Source organism: Parasteatoda tepidariorum, unplaced genomic scaffold (genome assembly GCF_982258835.1).
Source record: "Parasteatoda tepidariorum strain Cologne lab strain unplaced genomic scaffold, Ptep-v5.0 scaffold_214, whole genome shotgun sequence".
NCBI classification, from domain to species: Eukaryota; Metazoa; Arthropoda; class Arachnida; order Araneae; family Theridiidae; genus Parasteatoda; species Parasteatoda tepidariorum.
Window position 1 is genome coordinate 1,873 of NW_028257573.1, and position 21,835 is coordinate 23,707.

The following is a 21,835-nucleotide window of genomic DNA, read 5'->3' on the forward strand; positions in this document are numbered from 1 at the left end:
AGGAACTGGGCTCAAGATATGAGCTAAAATCGCTAACTCGGCGGATTTAATATCTTTTTGGAAGATATTGGTTGTAGTACCCAATTGGAGCCTAATTCCGAAGATTCAAGTAGAATTTTGAGGATCGGAGGAACAGGGACCAAGTTATTGAGAAAAACAGATTTTCTGCGATGATTTTAGCGGTGTTTGGAGGTACTAGGGTCAAATTTGAGTGAAAAATCAGTCTTCCCACGACCTCTAGACACGATTTGATGTATTGGAATCACGTTTCAATGAAAAATCAGCGATTCCCAGCTATAAATAGATAATTGGAGGTACTGGGTTCAAGTTTTGAAGCAAAACAAAGTTACTCCGAGGACTTAAGCAGTGAATTGAGGTACTGGGGTCAAGTTTTGAAGCAAAAAAAAGTTACTCCGAGGACTTAAGCAGTGATTTAGAGGGGATGGGTTCTAGTACTCAATTGGATTGTTACTTAGATGATTTAAGCGGTGATTTGAGGTACTGGGGTCAAGTTTCGAGCAATGGAAAGTTACTCCGAGGACTTGAGCAGGGATTTGGGGGAGATGGGTTCCAGGACTCAATTGGATTGTTACTTAGATGATTTAAGCGGTGATTTGAGGTACTGGGGTCAAGTTTTGAGCAATGGAAAGTTACTCCGAGGATTTAAGCAGGGATTTAGGGGAGGTGGGTTCCAGGACTCAAGTGGAGTGTTACTTAGATGATTTAAGCGATGATTTGAGGTACTGGGGTCAAGTTTCGAGCAATGGAAAGTTACTCCGAGGACTTGAGCAGGGATTTGGGGGAGATGGGTTCCAGGACTCAATTGGATTGTTACTTAGATGATTTAAGCGGTGATTTGAGGTACTGGGGTCAAGTTTTGAGCAATGGAAAGTTACTCCGAGGATTTAAGCAGGGATTTAGGGGAGGTGGGTTCCAGGACTCAAGTGGAGTGTTACTTAGATGATTTAAGCGATGATTTGAGGTACTGGGGTCAAGTTTCGAGCAATGGAAAGTTACTCCGAGGATTTAGGGGAGGTGGGTTCCAGGACTCAAGTGGAGTGTTACTTAGATGATTTAAGCGGTGATTTGAGGTACTAGGGTCAAGTTTTGAGCAATGGAAAGTTACTCCGAGGATTTAAGCAGGGATTTAGGGGAGGTGGGTTCCAGGACTCAAGTGGAGTGTTACTTAGACGATTTAAGCGATGATTTGAGGTACTGGGGTCAAGTTTTGAGCAATGGAAAGTTACTCCGAGGATTTAAGCAGGGATTTAGGGGAGGTGGGTTCCAGGACTCAAGTGGAGTGTTACTTAGACGATTTAAGCGATGATTTGAGGTACTGGGGTCAAGTTTTGAGCAATGGAAAGTTACTCCGAGGATTTAAGCAGGGATTTAGGGGAGGTGGGTTCCAGGACTCAAGTGGAGTGTTACTTAGATGATTTAAGCGATGATTTGAGGTACTGGGGTCAAGTTTTGAGCAATGGAAAGTTACTCCGAGGACTTATGCAGGGATTTAGGGGAGATGGGTTCCAGGACTCAAGTGGAGTGTTACTTAGACGATTTAAGCGATGATTTGAGGTACTGGGGTCAAGTTTTGAGCAATGGAAAGTTACTCCGAGGATTTAAGCAGTGAATCAGAGGAGATGGGTCCAGTACTCAATTGGATAGTTACTCCGATGATTTAAGCTGTGATCGGAGGTACAGGGCTCAAGATATGAGCTAAAATCGCTAACTCGGCGGATTTAATATCTTTTTGGAAGATATTGGTTGTAGTACCCAATTGGAGCCTAATTCCGAAGATTCAAGTAGAATTTTGAGGATCGGAGGAACAGGGACCAAGTTATTGAGAAAAACAGATTTTCTGCGATGATTTTAGCGGTGTTTGGAGGTACTAGGGTCAAATTTGAGTGAAAAATCAGTCTTCCCACGACCTCTAGACACGATTTGATGTATTGGAATCACGTTTCAATGAAAAATCAGCGATTCCCAGCTATAAATAGATAATTGGAGGTACTGGGTTCAAGTTTTGAAGCAAAACAAAGTTACTCCGAGGACTTAAGCAGTGAATTGAGGTACTGGGGTCAAGTTTTGAAGCAAAAAAAAGTTACTCCGAGGACTTAAGCAGTGATTTAGAGGGGATGGGTTCTAGTACTCAATTGGATTGTTACTTAGATGATTTAAGCGGTGATTTGAGGTACTGGGGTCAAGTTTCGAGCAATGGAAAGTTACTCCGAGGACTTGAGCAGGGATTTGGGGGAGATGGGTTCCAGGACTCAATTGGATTGTTACTTAGATGATTTAAGCGGTGATTTGAGGTACTGGGGTCAAGTTTTGAGCAATGGAAAGTTACTCCGAGGATTTAAGCAGGGATTTAGGGGAGGTGGGTTCCAGGACTCAAGTGGAGTGTTACTTAGATGATTTAAGCGATGATTTGAGGTACTGGGGTCAAGTTTCGAGCAATGGAAAGTTACTCCGAGGACTTGAGCAGGGATTTGGGGGAGATGGGTTCCAGGACTCAATTGGATTGTTACTTAGATGATTTAAGCGGTGATTTGAGGTACTGGGGTCAAGTTTTGAGCAATGGAAAGTTACTCCGAGGATTTAAGCAGGGATTTAGGGGAGGTGGGTTCCAGGACTCAAGTGGAGTGTTACTTAGATGATTTAAGCGATGATTTGAGGTACTGGGGTCAAGTTTCGAGCAATGGAAAGTTACTCCGAGGATTTAGGGGAGGTGGGTTCCAGGACTCAAGTGGAGTGTTACTTAGATGATTTAAGCGGTGATTTGAGGTACTAGGGTCAAGTTTTGAGCAATGGAAAGTTACTCCGAGGATTTAAGCAGGGATTTAGGGGAGGTGGGTTCCAGGACTCAAGTGGAGTGTTACTTAGACGATTTAAGCGATGATTTGAGGTACTGGGGTCAAGTTTTGAGCAATGGAAAGTTACTCCGAGGATTTAAGCAGGGATTTAGGGGAGGTGGGTTCCAGGACTCAAGTGGAGTGTTACTTAGACGATTTAAGCGATGATTTGAGGTACTGGGGTCAAGTTTTGAGCAATGGAAAGTTACTCCGAGGATTTAAGCAGGGATTTAGGGGAGGTGGGTTCCAGGACTCAAGTGGAGTGTTACTTAGATGATTTAAGCGATGATTTGAGGTACTGGGGTCAAGTTTTGAGCAATGGAAAGTTACTCCGAGGACTTATGCAGGGATTTAGGGGAGATGGGTTCCAGGACTCAAGTGGAGTGTTACTTAGACGATTTAAGCGATGATTTGAGGTACTGGGGTCAAGTTTTGAGCAATGGAAAGTTACTCCGAGGATTTAAGCAGTGAATCAGAGGAGATGGGTCCAGTACTCAATTGGATAGTTACTCCGATGATTTAAGCTGTGATCGGAGGTACAGGGCTCAAGATATGAGCTAAAATCGCTAACTCGGCGGATTTAATATCTTTTTGGAAGATATTGGTTGTAGTACCCAATTGGAGCCTAATTCCGAAGATTCAAGTAGAATTTTGAGGATCGGAGGAACAGGGACCAAGTTATTGAGAAAAACAGATTTTCTGCGATGATTTTAGCGGTGTTTGGAGGTACTAGGGTCAAATTTGAGTGAAAAATCAGTCTTCCCACGACCTCTAGACACGATTTGATGTATTGGAATCACGTTTCAATGAAAAATCAGCGATTCCCAGCTATAAATAGATAATTGGAGGTACTGGGTTCAAGTTTTGAAGCAAAACAAAGTTACTCCGAGGACTTAAGCAGTGAATTGAGGTACTGGGGTCAAGTTTTGAAGCAAAAAAAAGTTACTCCGAGGACTTAAGCAGTGATTTAGAGGGGATGGGTTCTAGTACTCAATTGGATTGTTACTTAGATGATTTAAGCGGTGATTTGAGGTACTGGGGTCAAGTTTCGAGCAATGGAAAGTTACTCCGAGGACTTGAGCAGGGATTTGGGGGAGATGGGTTCCAGGACTCAATTGGATTGTTACTTAGATGATTTAAGCGGTGATTTGAGGTACTGGGGTCAAGTTTTGAGCAATGGAAAGTTACTCCGAGGATTTAAGCAGGGATTTAGGGGAGGTGGGTTCCAGGACTCAAGTGGAGTGTTACTTAGATGATTTAAGCGATGATTTGAGGTACTGGGGTCAAGTTTCGAGCAATGGAAAGTTACTCCGAGGACTTGAGCAGGGATTTGGGGGAGATGGGTTCCAGGACTCAATTGGATTGTTACTTAGATGATTTAAGCGGTGATTTGAGGTACTGGGGTCAAGTTTTGAGCAATGGAAAGTTACTCCGAGGATTTAAGCAGGGATTTAGGGGAGGTGGGTTCCAGGACTCAAGTGGAGTGTTACTTAGATGATTTAAGCGATGATTTGAGGTACTGGGGTCAAGTTTCGAGCAATGGAAAGTTACTCCGAGGATTTAGGGGAGGTGGGTTCCAGGACTCAAGTGGAGTGTTACTTAGATGATTTAAGCGGTGATTTGAGGTACTAGGGTCAAGTTTTGAGCAATGGAAAGTTACTCCGAGGATTTAAGCAGGGATTTAGGGGAGGTGGGTTCCAGGACTCAAGTGGAGTGTTACTTAGACGATTTAAGCGATGATTTGAGGTACTGGGGTCAAGTTTTGAGCAATGGAAAGTTACTCCGAGGATTTAAGCAGGGATTTAGGGGAGGTGGGTTCCAGGACTCAAGTGGAGTGTTACTTAGACGATTTAAGCGATGATTTGAGGTACTGGGGTCAAGTTTTGAGCAATGGAAAGTTACTCCGAGGATTTAAGCAGGGATTTAGGGGAGGTGGGTTCCAGGACTCAAGTGGAGTGTTACTTAGATGATTTAAGCGATGATTTGAGGTACTGGGGTCAAGTTTTGAGCAATGGAAAGTTACTCCGAGGACTTATGCAGGGATTTAGGGGAGATGGGTTCCAGGACTCAAGTGGAGTGTTACTTAGACGATTTAAGCGATGATTTGAGGTACTGGGGTCAAGTTTTGAGCAATGGAAAGTTACTCCGAGGATTTAAGCAGTGAATCAGAGGAGATGGGTCCAGTACTCAATTGGATAGTTACTCCGATGATTTAAGCTGTGATCGGAGGTACAGGGCTCAAGATATGAGCTAAAATCGCTAACTCGGCGGATTTAATATCTTTTTGGAAGATATTGGTTGTAGTACCCAATTGGAGCCTAATTCCGAAGATTCAAGTAGAATTTTGAGGATCGGAGGAACAGGGACCAAGTTATTGAGAAAAACAGATTTTCTGCGATGATTTTAGCGGTGTTTGGAGGTACTAGGGTCAAATTTGAGTGAAAAATCAGTCTTCCCACGACCTCTAGACACGATTTGATGTATTGGAATCACGTTTCAATGAAAAATCAGCGATTCCCAGCTATAAATAGATAATTGGAGGTACTGGGTTCAAGTTTTGAAGCAAAACAAAGTTACTCCGAGGACTTAAGCAGTGAATTGAGGTACTGGGGTCAAGTTTTGAAGCAAAAAAAAGTTACTCCGAGGACTTAAGCAGTGATTTAGAGGGGATGGGTTCTAGTACTCAATTGGATTGTTACTTAGATGATTTAAGCGGTGATTTGAGGTACTGGGGTCAAGTTTCGAGCAATGGAAAGTTACTCCGAGGACTTGAGCAGGGATTTGGGGGAGATGGGTTCCAGGACTCAATTGGATTGTTACTTAGATGATTTAAGCGGTGATTTGAGGTACTGGGGTCAAGTTTTGAGCAATGGAAAGTTACTCCGAGGATTTAAGCAGGGATTTAGGGGAGGTGGGTTCCAGGACTCAAGTGGAGTGTTACTTAGATGATTTAAGCGATGATTTGAGGTACTGGGGTCAAGTTTCGAGCAATGGAAAGTTACTCCGAGGACTTGAGCAGGGATTTGGGGGAGATGGGTTCCAGGACTCAATTGGATTGTTACTTAGATGATTTAAGCGGTGATTTGAGGTACTGGGGTCAAGTTTTGAGCAATGGAAAGTTACTCCGAGGATTTAAGCAGGGATTTAGGGGAGGTGGGTTCCAGGACTCAAGTGGAGTGTTACTTAGATGATTTAAGCGATGATTTGAGGTACTGGGGTCAAGTTTCGAGCAATGGAAAGTTACTCCGAGGATTTAGGGGAGGTGGGTTCCAGGACTCAAGTGGAGTGTTACTTAGATGATTTAAGCGGTGATTTGAGGTACTAGGGTCAAGTTTTGAGCAATGGAAAGTTACTCCGAGGATTTAAGCAGGGATTTAGGGGAGGTGGGTTCCAGGACTCAAGTGGAGTGTTACTTAGACGATTTAAGCGATGATTTGAGGTACTGGGGTCAAGTTTTGAGCAATGGAAAGTTACTCCGAGGATTTAAGCAGGGATTTAGGGGAGGTGGGTTCCAGGACTCAAGTGGAGTGTTACTTAGACGATTTAAGCGATGATTTGAGGTACTGGGGTCAAGTTTTGAGCAATGGAAAGTTACTCCGAGGATTTAAGCAGGGATTTAGGGGAGGTGGGTTCCAGGACTCAAGTGGAGTGTTACTTAGATGATTTAAGCGATGATTTGAGGTACTGGGGTCAAGTTTTGAGCAATGGAAAGTTACTCCGAGGACTTATGCAGGGATTTAGGGGAGATGGGTTCCAGGACTCAAGTGGAGTGTTACTTAGACGATTTAAGCGATGATTTGAGGTACTGGGGTCAAGTTTTGAGCAATGGAAAGTTACTCCGAGGATTTAAGCAGTGAATCAGAGGAGATGGGTCCAGTACTCAATTGGATAGTTACTCCGATGATTTAAGCTGTGATCGGAGGTACAGGGCTCAAGATATGAGCTAAAATCGCTAACTCGGCGGATTTAATATCTTTTTGGAAGATATTGGTTGTAGTACCCAATTGGAGCCTAATTCCGAAGATTCAAGTAGAATTTTGAGGATCGGAGGAACAGGGACCAAGTTATTGAGAAAAACAGATTTTCTGCGATGATTTTAGCGGTGTTTGGAGGTACTAGGGTCAAATTTGAGTGAAAAATCAGTCTTCCCACGACCTCTAGACACGATTTGATGTATTGGAATCACGTTTCAATGAAAAATCAGCGATTCCCAGCTATAAATAGATAATTGGAGGTACTGGGTTCAAGTTTTGAAGCAAAACAAAGTTACTCCGAGGACTTAAGCAGTGAATTGAGGTACTGGGGTCAAGTTTTGAAGCAAAAAAAAGTTACTCCGAGGACTTAAGCAGTGATTTAGAGGGGATGGGTTCTAGTACTCAATTGGATTGTTACTTAGATGATTTAAGCGGTGATTTGAGGTACTGGGGTCAAGTTTCGAGCAATGGAAAGTTACTCCGAGGACTTGAGCAGGGATTTGGGGGAGATGGGTTCCAGGACTCAATTGGATTGTTACTTAGATGATTTAAGCGGTGATTTGAGGTACTGGGGTCAAGTTTTGAGCAATGGAAAGTTACTCCGAGGATTTAAGCAGGGATTTAGGGGAGGTGGGTTCCAGGACTCAAGTGGAGTGTTACTTAGATGATTTAAGCGATGATTTGAGGTACTGGGGTCAAGTTTCGAGCAATGGAAAGTTACTCCGAGGACTTGAGCAGGGATTTGGGGGAGATGGGTTCCAGGACTCAATTGGATTGTTACTTAGATGATTTAAGCGGTGATTTGAGGTACTGGGGTCAAGTTTTGAGCAATGGAAAGTTACTCCGAGGATTTAAGCAGGGATTTAGGGGAGGTGGGTTCCAGGACTCAAGTGGAGTGTTACTTAGATGATTTAAGCGATGATTTGAGGTACTGGGGTCAAGTTTCGAGCAATGGAAAGTTACTCCGAGGATTTAGGGGAGGTGGGTTCCAGGACTCAAGTGGAGTGTTACTTAGATGATTTAAGCGGTGATTTGAGGTACTAGGGTCAAGTTTTGAGCAATGGAAAGTTACTCCGAGGATTTAAGCAGGGATTTAGGGGAGGTGGGTTCCAGGACTCAAGTGGAGTGTTACTTAGACGATTTAAGCGATGATTTGAGGTACTGGGGTCAAGTTTTGAGCAATGGAAAGTTACTCCGAGGATTTAAGCAGGGATTTAGGGGAGGTGGGTTCCAGGACTCAAGTGGAGTGTTACTTAGACGATTTAAGCGATGATTTGAGGTACTGGGGTCAAGTTTTGAGCAATGGAAAGTTACTCCGAGGATTTAAGCAGGGATTTAGGGGAGGTGGGTTCCAGGACTCAAGTGGAGTGTTACTTAGATGATTTAAGCGATGATTTGAGGTACTGGGGTCAAGTTTTGAGCAATGGAAAGTTACTCCGAGGACTTATGCAGGGATTTAGGGGAGATGGGTTCCAGGACTCAAGTGGAGTGTTACTTAGACGATTTAAGCGATGATTTGAGGTACTGGGGTCAAGTTTTGAGCAATGGAAAGTTACTCCGAGGATTTAAGCAGTGAATCAGAGGAGATGGGTCCAGTACTCAATTGGATAGTTACTCCGATGATTTAAGCTGTGATCGGAGGTACAGGGCTCAAGATATGAGCTAAAATCGCTAACTCGGCGGATTTAATATCTTTTTGGAAGATATTGGTTGTAGTACCCAATTGGAGCCTAATTCCGAAGATTCAAGTAGAATTTTGAGGATCGGAGGAACAGGGACCAAGTTATTGAGAAAAACAGATTTTCTGCGATGATTTTAGCGGTGTTTGGAGGTACTAGGGTCAAATTTGAGTGAAAAATCAGTCTTCCCACGACCTCTAGACACGATTTGATGTATTGGAATCACGTTTCAATGAAAAATCAGCGATTCCCAGCTATAAATAGATAATTGGAGGTACTGGGTTCAAGTTTTGAAGCAAAACAAAGTTACTCCGAGGACTTAAGCAGTGAATTGAGGTACTGGGGTCAAGTTTTGAAGCAAAAAAAAGTTACTCCGAGGACTTAAGCAGTGATTTAGAGGGGATGGGTTCTAGTACTCAATTGGATTGTTACTTAGATGATTTAAGCGGTGATTTGAGGTACTGGGGTCAAGTTTCGAGCAATGGAAAGTTACTCCGAGGACTTGAGCAGGGATTTGGGGGAGATGGGTTCCAGGACTCAATTGGATTGTTACTTAGATGATTTAAGCGGTGATTTGAGGTACTGGGGTCAAGTTTTGAGCAATGGAAAGTTACTCCGAGGATTTAAGCAGGGATTTAGGGGAGGTGGGTTCCAGGACTCAAGTGGAGTGTTACTTAGATGATTTAAGCGATGATTTGAGGTACTGGGGTCAAGTTTCGAGCAATGGAAAGTTACTCCGAGGACTTGAGCAGGGATTTGGGGGAGATGGGTTCCAGGACTCAATTGGATTGTTACTTAGATGATTTAAGCGGTGATTTGAGGTACTGGGGTCAAGTTTTGAGCAATGGAAAGTTACTCCGAGGATTTAAGCAGGGATTTAGGGGAGGTGGGTTCCAGGACTCAAGTGGAGTGTTACTTAGATGATTTAAGCGATGATTTGAGGTACTGGGGTCAAGTTTCGAGCAATGGAAAGTTACTCCGAGGATTTAGGGGAGGTGGGTTCCAGGACTCAAGTGGAGTGTTACTTAGATGATTTAAGCGGTGATTTGAGGTACTAGGGTCAAGTTTTGAGCAATGGAAAGTTACTCCGAGGATTTAAGCAGGGATTTAGGGGAGGTGGGTTCCAGGACTCAAGTGGAGTGTTACTTAGACGATTTAAGCGATGATTTGAGGTACTGGGGTCAAGTTTTGAGCAATGGAAAGTTACTCCGAGGATTTAAGCAGTGAATCAGAGGAGATGGGTCCAGTACTCAATTGGATAGTTACTCCGATGATTTAAGCTGTGATCGGAGGTACAGGGCTCAAGATATGAGCTAAAATCGCTAACTCGGCGGATTTAATATCTTTTTGGAAGATATTGGTTGTAGTACCCAATTGGAGCCTAATTCCGAAGATTCAAGTAGAATTTTGAGGATCGGAGGAACAGGGACCAAGTTATTGAGAAAAACAGATTTTCTGCGATGATTTTAGCGGTGTTTGGAGGTACTAGGGTCAAATTTGAGTGAAAAATCAGTCTTCCCACGACCTCTAGACACGATTTGATGTATTGGAATCACGTTTCAATGAAAAATCAGCGATTCCCAGCTATAAATAGATAATTGGAGGTACTGGGTTCAAGTTTTGAAGCAAAACAAAGTTACTCCGAGGACTTAAGCAGTGAATTGAGGTACTGGGGTCAAGTTTTGAAGCAAAAAAAAGTTACTCCGAGGACTTAAGCAGTGATTTAGAGGGGATGGGTTCTAGTACTCAATTGGATTGTTACTTAGATGATTTAAGCGGTGATTTGAGGTACTGGGGTCAAGTTTCGAGCAATGGAAAGTTACTCCGAGGACTTGAGCAGGGATTTGGGGGAGATGGGTTCCAGGACTCAATTGGATTGTTACTTAGATGATTTAAGCGGTGATTTGAGGTACTGGGGTCAAGTTTTGAGCAATGGAAAGTTACTCCGAGGATTTAAGCAGGGATTTAGGGGAGGTGGGTTCCAGGACTCAAGTGGAGTGTTACTTAGATGATTTAAGCGATGATTTGAGGTACTGGGGTCAAGTTTCGAGCAATGGAAAGTTACTCCGAGGACTTGAGCAGGGATTTGGGGGAGATGGGTTCCAGGACTCAATTGGATTGTTACTTAGATGATTTAAGCGGTGATTTGAGGTACTGGGGTCAAGTTTTGAGCAATGGAAAGTTACTCCGAGGATTTAAGCAGGGATTTAGGGGAGGTGGGTTCCAGGACTCAAGTGGAGTGTTACTTAGATGATTTAAGCGATGATTTGAGGTACTGGGGTCAAGTTTCGAGCAATGGAAAGTTACTCCGAGGATTTAGGGGAGGTGGGTTCCAGGACTCAAGTGGAGTGTTACTTAGATGATTTAAGCGGTGATTTGAGGTACTAGGGTCAAGTTTTGAGCAATGGAAAGTTACTCCGAGGATTTAAGCAGGGATTTAGGGGAGGTGGGTTCCAGGACTCAAGTGGAGTGTTACTTAGACGATTTAAGCGATGATTTGAGGTACTGGGGTCAAGTTTTGAGCAATGGAAAGTTACTCCGAGGATTTAAGCAGGGATTTAGGGGAGGTGGGTTCCAGGACTCAAGTGGAGTGTTACTTAGACGATTTAAGCGATGATTTGAGGTACTGGGGTCAAGTTTTGAGCAATGGAAAGTTACTCCGAGGATTTAAGCAGGGATTTAGGGGAGGTGGGTTCCAGGACTCAAGTGGAGTGTTACTTAGATGATTTAAGCGATGATTTGAGGTACTGGGGTCAAGTTTTGAGCAATGGAAAGTTACTCCGAGGACTTATGCAGGGATTTAGGGGAGATGGGTTCCAGGACTCAAGTGGAGTGTTACTTAGACGATTTAAGCGATGATTTGAGGTACTGGGGTCAAGTTTTGAGCAATGGAAAGTTACTCCGAGGATTTAAGCAGTGAATCAGAGGAGATGGGTCCAGTACTCAATTGGATAGTTACTCCGATGATTTAAGCTGTGATCGGAGGTACAGGGCTCAAGATATGAGCTAAAATCGCTAACTCGGCGGATTTAATATCTTTTTGGAAGATATTGGTTGTAGTACCCAATTGGAGCCTAATTCCGAAGATTCAAGTAGAATTTTGAGGATCGGAGGAACAGGGACCAAGTTATTGAGAAAAACAGATTTTCTGCGATGATTTTAGCGGTGTTTGGAGGTACTAGGGTCAAATTTGAGTGAAAAATCAGTCTTCCCACGACCTCTAGACACGATTTGATGTATTGGAATCACGTTTCAATGAAAAATCAGCGATTCCCAGCTATAAATAGATAATTGGAGGTACTGGGTTCAAGTTTTGAAGCAAAACAAAGTTACTCCGAGGACTTAAGCAGTGAATTGAGGTACTGGGGTCAAGTTTTGAAGCAAAAAAAAGTTACTCCGAGGACTTAAGCAGTGATTTAGAGGGGATGGGTTCTAGTACTCAATTGGATTGTTACTTAGATGATTTAAGCGGTGATTTGAGGTACTGGGGTCAAGTTTCGAGCAATGGAAAGTTACTCCGAGGACTTGAGCAGGGATTTGGGGGAGATGGGTTCCAGGACTCAATTGGATTGTTACTTAGATGATTTAAGCGGTGATTTGAGGTACTGGGGTCAAGTTTTGAGCAATGGAAAGTTACTCCGAGGATTTAAGCAGGGATTTAGGGGAGGTGGGTTCCAGGACTCAAGTGGAGTGTTACTTAGATGATTTAAGCGATGATTTGAGGTACTGGGGTCAAGTTTCGAGCAATGGAAAGTTACTCCGAGGACTTGAGCAGGGATTTGGGGGAGATGGGTTCCAGGACTCAATTGGATTGTTACTTAGATGATTTAAGCGGTGATTTGAGGTACTGGGGTCAAGTTTTGAGCAATGGAAAGTTACTCCGAGGATTTAAGCAGGGATTTAGGGGAGGTGGGTTCCAGGACTCAAGTGGAGTGTTACTTAGATGATTTAAGCGATGATTTGAGGTACTGGGGTCAAGTTTCGAGCAATGGAAAGTTACTCCGAGGATTTAGGGGAGGTGGGTTCCAGGACTCAAGTGGAGTGTTACTTAGATGATTTAAGCGGTGATTTGAGGTACTAGGGTCAAGTTTTGAGCAATGGAAAGTTACTCCGAGGATTTAAGCAGGGATTTAGGGGAGGTGGGTTCCAGGACTCAAGTGGAGTGTTACTTAGACGATTTAAGCGATGATTTGAGGTACTGGGGTCAAGTTTTGAGCAATGGAAAGTTACTCCGAGGATTTAAGCAGGGATTTAGGGGAGGTGGGTTCCAGGACTCAAGTGGAGTGTTACTTAGACGATTTAAGCGATGATTTGAGGTACTGGGGTCAAGTTTTGAGCAATGGAAAGTTACTCCGAGGATTTAAGCAGGGATTTAGGGGAGGTGGGTTCCAGGACTCAAGTGGAGTGTTACTTAGATGATTTAAGCGATGATTTGAGGTACTGGGGTCAAGTTTTGAGCAATGGAAAGTTACTCCGAGGACTTATGCAGGGATTTAGGGGAGATGGGTTCCAGGACTCAAGTGGAGTGTTACTTAGACGATTTAAGCGATGATTTGAGGTACTGGGGTCAAGTTTTGAGCAATGGAAAGTTACTCCGAGGATTTAAGCAGTGAATCAGAGGAGATGGGTCCAGTACTCAATTGGATAGTTACTCCGATGATTTAAGCTGTGATCGGAGGTACAGGGCTCAAGATATGAGCTAAAATCGCTAACTCGGCGGATTTAATATCTTTTTGGAAGATATTGGTTGTAGTACCCAATTGGAGCCTAATTCCGAAGATTCAAGTAGAATTTTGAGGATCGGAGGAACAGGGACCAAGTTATTGAGAAAAACAGATTTTCTGCGATGATTTTAGCGGTGTTTGGAGGTACTAGGGTCAAATTTGAGTGAAAAATCAGTCTTCCCACGACCTCTAGACACGATTTGATGTATTGGAATCACGTTTCAATGAAAAATCAGCGATTCCCAGCTATAAATAGATAATTGGAGGTACTGGGTTCAAGTTTTGAAGCAAAACAAAGTTACTCCGAGGACTTAAGCAGTGAATTGAGGTACTGGGGTCAAGTTTTGAAGCAAAAAAAAGTTACTCCGAGGACTTAAGCAGTGATTTAGAGGGGATGGGGGTTCCAGGACTCAATTGGATTGTTACTTAGATGATTTAAGCGGTGATTTGAGGTACTGGGGTCAAGTTTTGAGCAATGGAAAGTTACTCCGAGGATTTAAGCAGGGATTTAGGGGAGGTGGGTTCCAGGACTCAAGTGGAGTGTTACTTAGATGATTTAAGCGATGATTTGAGGTACTGGGGTCAAGTTTCGAGCAATGGAAAGTTACTCCGAGGACTTGAGCAGGGATTTGGGGGAGATGGGTTCCAGGACTCAATTGGATTGTTACTTAGATGATTTAAGCGGTGATTTGAGGTACTGGGGTCAAGTTTTGAGCAATGGAAAGTTACTCCGAGGATTTAAGCAGGGATTTAGGGGAGGTGGGTTCCAGGACTCAAGTGGAGTGTTACTTAGATGATTTAAGCGATGATTTGAGGTACTGGGGTCAAGTTTCGAGCAATGGAAAGTTACTCCGAGGATTTAGGGGAGGTGGGTTCCAGGACTCAAGTGGAGTGTTACTTAGATGATTTAAGCGGTGATTTGAGGTACTAGGGTCAAGTTTTGAGCAATGGAAAGTTACTCCGAGGATTTAAGCAGGGATTTAGGGGAGGTGGGTTCCAGGACTCAAGTGGAGTGTTACTTAGACGATTTAAGCGATGATTTGAGGTACTGGGGTCAAGTTTTGAGCAATGGAAAGTTACTCCGAGGATTTAAGCAGTGAATCAGAGGAGATGGGTCCAGTACTCAATTGGATAGTTACTCCGATGATTTAAGCTGTGATCGGAGGTACAGGGCTCAAGATATGAGCTAAAATCGCTAACTCGGCGGATTTAATATCTTTTTGGAAGATATTGGTTGTAGTACCCAATTGGAGCCTAATTCCGAAGATTCAAGTAGAATTTTGAGGATCGGAGGAACAGGGACCAAGTTATTGAGAAAAACAGATTTTCTGCGATGATTTTAGCGGTGTTTGGAGGTACTAGGGTCAAATTTGAGTGAAAAATCAGTCTTCCCACGACCTCTAGACACGATTTGATGTATTGGAATCACGTTTCAATGAAAAATCAGCGATTCCCAGCTATAAATAGATAATTGGAGGTACTGGGTTCAAGTTTTGAAGCAAAACAAAGTTACTCCGAGGACTTAAGCAGTGAATTGAGGTACTGGGGTCAAGTTTTGAAGCAAAAAAAAGTTACTCCGAGGACTTAAGCAGTGATTTAGAGGGGATGGGTTCTAGTACTCAATTGGATTGTTACTTAGATGATTTAAGCGGTGATTTGAGGTACTGGGGTCAAGTTTCGAGCAATGGAAAGTTACTCCGAGGACTTGAGCAGGGATTTGGGGGAGATGGGTTCCAGGACTCAATTGGATTGTTACTTAGATGATTTAAGCGGTGATTTGAGGTACTGGGGTCAAGTTTTGAGCAATGGAAAGTTACTCCGAGGATTTAAGCAGGGATTTAGGGGAGGTGGGTTCCAGGACTCAAGTGGAGTGTTACTTAGATGATTTAAGCGATGATTTGAGGTACTGGGGTCAAGTTTCGAGCAATGGAAAGTTACTCCGAGGACTTGAGCAGGGATTTGGGGGAGATGGGTTCCAGGACTCAATTGGATTGTTACTTAGATGATTTAAGCGGTGATTTGAGGTACTGGGGTCAAGTTTTGAGCAATGGAAAGTTACTCCGAGGATTTAAGCAGGGATTTAGGGGAGGTGGGTTCCAGGACTCAAGTGGAGTGTTACTTAGATGATTTAAGCGATGATTTGAGGTACTGGGGTCAAGTTTCGAGCAATGGAAAGTTACTCCGAGGATTTAGGGGAGGTGGGTTCCAGGACTCAAGTGGAGTGTTACTTAGATGATTTAAGCGGTGATTTGAGGTACTAGGGTCAAGTTTTGAGCAATGGAAAGTTACTCCGAGGATTTAAGCAGGGATTTAGGGGAGGTGGGTTCCAGGACTCAAGTGGAGTGTTACTTAGACGATTTAAGCGATGATTTGAGGTACTGGGGTCAAGTTTTGAGCAATGGAAAGTTACTCCGAGGATTTAAGCAGGGATTTAGGGGAGGTGGGTTCCAGGACTCAAGTGGAGTGTTACTTAGACGATTTAAGCGATGATTTGAGGTACTGGGGTCAAGTTTTGAGCAATGGAAAGTTACTCCGAGGATTTAAGCAGGGATTTAGGGGAGGTGGGTTCCAGGACTCAAGTGGAGTGTTACTTAGATGATTTAAGCGATGATTTGAGGTACTGGGGTCAAGTTTTGAGCAATGGAAAGTTACTCCGAGGACTTATGCAGGGATTTAGGGGAGATGGGTTCCAGGACTCAAGTGGAGTGTTACTTAGACGATTTAAGCGATGATTTGAGGTACTGGGGTCAAGTTTTGAGCAATGGAAAGTTACTCCGAGGATTTAAGCAGTGAATCAGAGGAGATGGGTCCAGTACTCAATTGGATAGTTACTCCGATGATTTAAGCTGTGATCGGAGGTACAGGGCTCAAGATATGAGCTAAAATCGCTAACTCGGCGGATTTAATATCTTTTTGGAAGATATTGGTTGTAGTACCCAATTGGAGCCTAATTCCGAAGATTCAAGTAGAATTTTGAGGATCGGAGGAACAGGGACCAAGTTATTGAGAAAAACAGATTTTCTGCGATGATTTTAGCGGTGTTTGGAGGTACTAGGGTCAAATTTGAGTGAAAAATCAGTCTTCCCACGACCTCTAGACACGATTTGATGTATTGGAATCACGTTTCAATGAAAAATCAGCGATTCCCAGCTATAAATAGATAATTGGAGGTACTGGGTTCAAGTTTTGAAGCAAAACAAAGTTACTCCGAGGACTTAAGCAGTGAATTGAGGTACTGGGGTCAAGTTTTGAAGCAAAAAAAAGTTACTCCGAGGACTTAAGCAGTGATTTAGAGGGGATGGGTTCTAGTACTCAATTGGATTGTTACTTAGATGATTTAAGCGGTGATTTGAGGTACTGGGGTCAAGTTTCGAGCAATGGAAAGTTACTCCGAGGACTTGAGCAGGGATTTGGGGGAGATGGGTTCCAGGACTCAATTGGATTGTTACTTAGATGATTTAAGCGGTGATTTGAGGTACTGGGGTCAAGTTTTGAGCAATGGAAAGTTACTCCGAGGATTTAAGCAGGGATTTAGGGGAGGTGGGTTCCAGGACTCAAGTGGAGTGTTACTTAGATGATTTAAGCGATGATTTGAGGTACTGGGGTCAAGTTTCGAGCAATGGAAAGTTACTCCGAGGACTTGAGCAGGGATTTGGGGGAGATGGGTTCCAGGACTCAATTGGATTGTTACTTAGATGATTTAAGCGGTGATTTGAGGTACTGGGGTCAAGTTTTGAGCAATGGAAAGTTACTCCGAGGATTTAAGCAGGGATTTAGGGGAGGTGGGTTCCAGGACTCAAGTGGAGTGTTACTTAGATGATTTAAGCGATGATTTGAGGTACTGGGGTCAAGTTTCGAGCAATGGAAAGTTACTCCGAGGATTTAGGGGAGGTGGGTTCCAGGACTCAAGTGGAGTGTTACTTAGATGATTTAAGCGGTGATTTGAGGTACTAGGGTCAAGTTTTGAGCAATGGAAAGTTACTCCGAGGATTTAAGCAGGGATTTAGGGGGAGGTGGGTTCCAGGACTCAAGTGGAGTGTTACTTAGACGATTTAAGCGATGATTTGAGGTACTGGGGTCAAGTTTTGAGCAATGGAAAGTTACTCCGAGGATTTAAGCAGTGAATCAGAGGAGATGGGTCCAGTACTCAATTGGATAGTTACTCCGATGATTTAAGCTGTGATCGGAGGTACAGGGCTCAAGATATGAGCTAAAATCGCTAACTCGGCGGATTTAATATCTTTTTGGAAGATATTGGTTGTAGTACCCAATTGGAGCCTAATTCCGAAGATTCAAGTAGAATTTTGAGGATCGGAGGAACAGGGACCAAGTTATTGAGAAAAACAGATTTTCTGCGATGATTTTAGCGGTGTTTGGAGGTACTAGGGTCAAATTTGAGTGAAAAATCAGTCTTCCCACGACCTCTAGACACGATTTGATGTATTGGAATCACGTTTCAATGAAAAATCAGCGATTCCCAGCTATAAATAGATAATTGGAGGTACTGGGTTCAAGTTTTGAAGCAAAACAAAGTTACTCCGAGGACTTAAGCAGTGAATTGAGGTACTGGGGTCAAGTTTTGAAGCAAAAAAAAGTTACTCCGAGGACTTAAGCAGTGATTTAGAGGGGATGGGTTCTAGTACTCAATTGGATTGTTACTTAGATGATTTAAGCGGTGATTTGAGGTACTGGGTCAAGTTTCGAGCAATGGAAAGTTACTCCGAGGACTTGAGCAGGGATTTGGGGGAGATGGGTTCCAGGACTCAATTGGATTGTTACTTAGATGATTTAAGCGGTGATTTGAGGTACTGGGGTCAAGTTTTGAGCAATGAAAGTTACTCCGAGGATTTAAGCAGGGATTTAGGGGAGGTGGGTTCCAGGACTCAAGTGGAGTGTTACTTAGATGATTTAAGCGATGATTTGAGGTACTGGGGTCAAGTTTCGAGCAATGGAAAAGTTACTCCGAGGACTTGAGCAGGGATTTGGGGGAGATGGGTTCCAGGACTCAATTGGATTGTTACTTAGATGATTTAAGCGGTGATTTGAGGTACTGGGGTCAAGTTTTGAGCAATGGAAAGTTACTCCGAGGATTTAAGCAGGGATTTAGGGGAGGTGGGTTCCAGGACTCAAGTGGAGTGTTACTTAGATGATTTAAGCGATGATTTGAGGTACTGGGGTCAAGTTTCGAGCAATGGAAAGTTACTCCGAGGATTTAGGGGAGGTGGGTTCCAGGACTCAAGTGGAGTGTTACTTAGATGATTTAAGCGGTGATTTGAGGTACTAGGGTCAAGTTTTGAGCAATGGAAAGTTACTCCGAGGATTTAAGCAGGGATTTAGGGGAGGTGGGTTCCAGGACTCAAGTGGAGTGTTACTTAGACGATTTAAGCGATGATTTGAGGTACTGGGGTCAAGTTTTGAGCAATGGAAAGTTACTCCGAGGATTTAAGCAGGGATTTAGGGGAGGTGGGTTCCAGGACTCAAGTGGAGTGTTACTTAGACGATTTAAGCGATGATTTGAGGTACTGGGGTCAAGTTTTGAGCAATGGAAAGTTACTCCGAGGATTTAAGCAGGGATTTAGGGGAGGTGGGTTCCAGGACTCAAGTGGAGTGTTACTTAGATGATTTAAGCGATGATTTGAGGTACTGGGGTCAAGTTTTGAGCAATGGAAAGTTACTCCGAGGACTTATGCAGGGATTTAGGGGAGATGGGTTCCAGGACTCAAGTGGAGTGTTACTTAGACGATTTAAGCGATGATTTGAGGTACTGGGGTCAAGTTTTGAGCAATGGAAAGTTACTCCGAGGATTTAAGCAGTGAATCAGAGGAGATGGGTCCAGTACTCAATTGGATAGTTACTCCGATGATTTAAGCTGTGATCGGAGGTACAGGGCTCAAGATATGAGCTAAAATCGCTAACTCGGCGGATTTAATATCTTTTTGGAAGATATTGGTTGTAGTACCCAATTGGAGCCTAATTCCGAAGATTCAAGTAGAATTTTGAGGATCGGAGGAACAGGGACCAAGTTATTGAGAAAAACAGATTTTCTGCGATGATTTTAGCGGTGTTTGGAGGTACTAGGGTCAAATTTGAGTGAAAAATCAGTCTTCCCACGACCTCTAGACACGATTTGATGTATTGAATCACGTTTCAATGAAAAATCAGCGATTCCCAGCTATAAATAGATAATTGGAGGTACTGGGTTCAAGTTTTGAAGCAAAACAAAGTTACTCCGAGGACTTAAGCAGTGAATTGAGGTACTGGGGTCAAGTTTTGAAGCAAAAAAAAGTTACTCCGAGGACTTAAGCAGTGATTTAGAGGGATGGGTTCTAGTACTCAATTGGATTGTTACTTAGATGATTTAAGCGGTGATTTGAGGTACTGGGGTCAAGTTTCGAGCAATGGAAAGTTACTCCGAGGACTTGAGCAGGGATTTGGGGGAGATGGGTTCCAGGACTCAATTGGATTGTTACTTAGATGATTTAAGCGGTGATTTGAGGTACTGGGGTCAAGTTTTGAGCAATGGAAAGTTACTCCGAGGATTTAAGCAGGGATTTAGGGGAGGTGGGTTCCAGGACTCAAGTGGAGTGTTACTTAGATGATTTAAGCGATGATTTGAGGTACTGGGGTCAAGTTTCGAGCAATGGAAAGTTACTCCGAGGACTTGAGCAGGGATTTGGGGGAGATGGGTTCCAGGACTCAATTGGATTGTTACTTAGATGATTTAAGCGGTGATTTGAGGTACTGGGGTCAAGTTTTGAGCAATGGAAAGTTACTCCGAGGATTTAAGCAGGGATTTAGGGGAGGTGGGTTCCAGGACTCAAGTGGAGTGTTACTTAGATGATTTAAGCGATGATTTGAGGTACTGGGGTCAAGTTTCGAGCAATGGAAAGTTACTCCGAGGATTTAGGGGAGGTGGGTTCCAGGACTCAAGTGGAGTGTTACTTAGATGATTTAAGCGGTGATTTGAGGTACTAGGGTCAAGTTTTGAGCAATGGAAAGTTACTCCGAGGATTTAAGCAGGGATTTAGGGGAGGTGGGTTCCAGGACTCAAGTGGAGTGTTACTTAGACGATTTAAGCGATGATTTGAGGTACTGGGGTCAAGTTTTGAGCAATGGAAAGTTACTCCGAGGATTTAAGCAGGGATTTAGGGGAGGTGGGTTCCAGGACTCAAGTGGAGTGTTACTTAGACGATTTAAGCGATGATTTGAGGTACTGGGGTCAAGTTTGAGCAATGGAAAGTTACTCCGAGGATTAAGCAGGGATTTAGGGGAGGTGGGTTCCAGGACTCAAGTGGAGTGTTACTTAGATGATTTAAGCGATGATTTGAGGTACTGGGGTCAAGTTTTGAGCAATGGAAAGTTACTCCGAGGACTTATGCAGGGATTTAGGGGAGATGGGTTCCAGGACTCAAGTGGAGTGTTACTTAGACGATTTAAGCGATGATTTGAGGTACCTGGGGTCAAGTTTTGAGCAATGGAAAGTTACTCCGAGGATTTAAGCAGTGAATCAGAGGAGATGGGTCCAGTACTCAATTGGATAGTTACTCCGATGATTTAAGCTGTGATCGGAGGTACAGGGCTCAAGATATGAGCTAAATCGCTAACTCGGCGGATTTAATATCTTTTTGGAAGATATTGGTTGTAGTACCCAATTGGAGCCTAATTCCGAAGATTCAAGTAGAATTTTGAGGATCGGAGGAACAGGGACCAAGTTATTGAGAAAAACAGATTTTCTGCGATGATTTTAGCGGTGTTTGGAGGTACTAGGGTCAAATTTGAGTGAAAAATCAGTCTTCCCACGACCTCTAGACACGATTTGATGTATTGGAATCACGTTTCAATGAAAAATCAGCGATTCCCAGCTATAAATAGATAATTGGAGGTACTGGGTTCAAGTTTTGAAGCAAAACAAAGTTACTCCGAGGACTTAAGCAGTGAATTGAGGTACTGGGGTCAAGTTTTGAAGCAAAAAAAAGTTACTCCGAGGACTTAAGCAGTGATTTAGAGGGGATGGGTTCTAGTACTCAATTGGATTGTTACTTAGATGATTTAAGCGGTGATTTGAGGTACTGGGGTCAAGTTTCGAGCAATGGAAAGTTACTCCGAGGACTTGAGCAGGGATTTGGGGGAGATGGGTTCCAGGACTCAATTGGATTGTTACTTAGATGATTTAAGCGGTGATTTGAGGTACTGGGGTCAAGTTTTGAGCAATGGAAAGTTACTCCGAGGATTTAAGCAGGGATTTAGGGGAGGTGGGTTCCAGGACTCAAGTGGAGTGTTACTTAGATGATTTAAGCGATGATTTGAGGTACTGGGGTCAAGTTTCGAGCAATGGAAAGTTACTCCGAGGACTTGAGCAGGGATTTGGGGGAGATGGGTTCCAGGACTCAATTGGATTGTTACTTAGATGATTTAAGCGGTGATTTGAGGTACTGGGGTCAAGTTTTGAGCAATGGAAAGTTACTCCGAGGATTTAAGCAGGGATTTAGGGGAGGTGGGTTCCAGGACTCAAGTGGAGTGTTACTTAGATGATTTAAGCGATGATTTGAGGTACTGGGGTCAAGTTTCGAGCAATGGAAAGTTACTCCGAGGATTTAGGGGAGGTG

At 43.4% G+C, this 21,835-nt stretch overlaps 3 long non-coding RNA genes across 3 annotated transcripts; all 3 read left to right on the top strand.

Moving 5' to 3' along the window:
- Positions 1 to 307: 307 nt before the first annotated feature.
- On the top strand, positions 308 to 13,354 carry LOC147800766 (uncharacterized). Its single transcript, XR_015431206.1, has 9 exons — positions 308 to 926; positions 1,036 to 2,619; positions 2,729 to 4,312; positions 4,422 to 6,005; positions 6,115 to 7,698; positions 7,808 to 9,391; positions 9,501 to 10,721; positions 10,831 to 12,414; positions 12,524 to 13,354. It is a non-coding gene; the product is annotated as an uncharacterized LOC147800766 (long non-coding RNA).
- Positions 13,355 to 13,690: 336 nt separating this feature from the next.
- Positions 13,691 to 17,590, top strand: LOC147800767 (uncharacterized). Its single transcript, XR_015431208.1, has 4 exons — positions 13,691 to 13,988; positions 14,098 to 15,318; positions 15,428 to 17,011; positions 17,121 to 17,590. It is a non-coding gene; the product is annotated as an uncharacterized LOC147800767 (long non-coding RNA).
- A 1,843-nt stretch (positions 17,591 to 19,433) lies between these two features.
- LOC147800768 (uncharacterized) lies at positions 19,434 to 20,682 on the top strand. The gene is made up of 3 exons (XR_015431207.1): positions 19,434 to 20,032; positions 20,142 to 20,439; positions 20,559 to 20,682. It is a non-coding gene; the product is annotated as an uncharacterized LOC147800768 (long non-coding RNA).
- Positions 20,683 to 21,835: the final 1,153 nt, after the last annotated feature.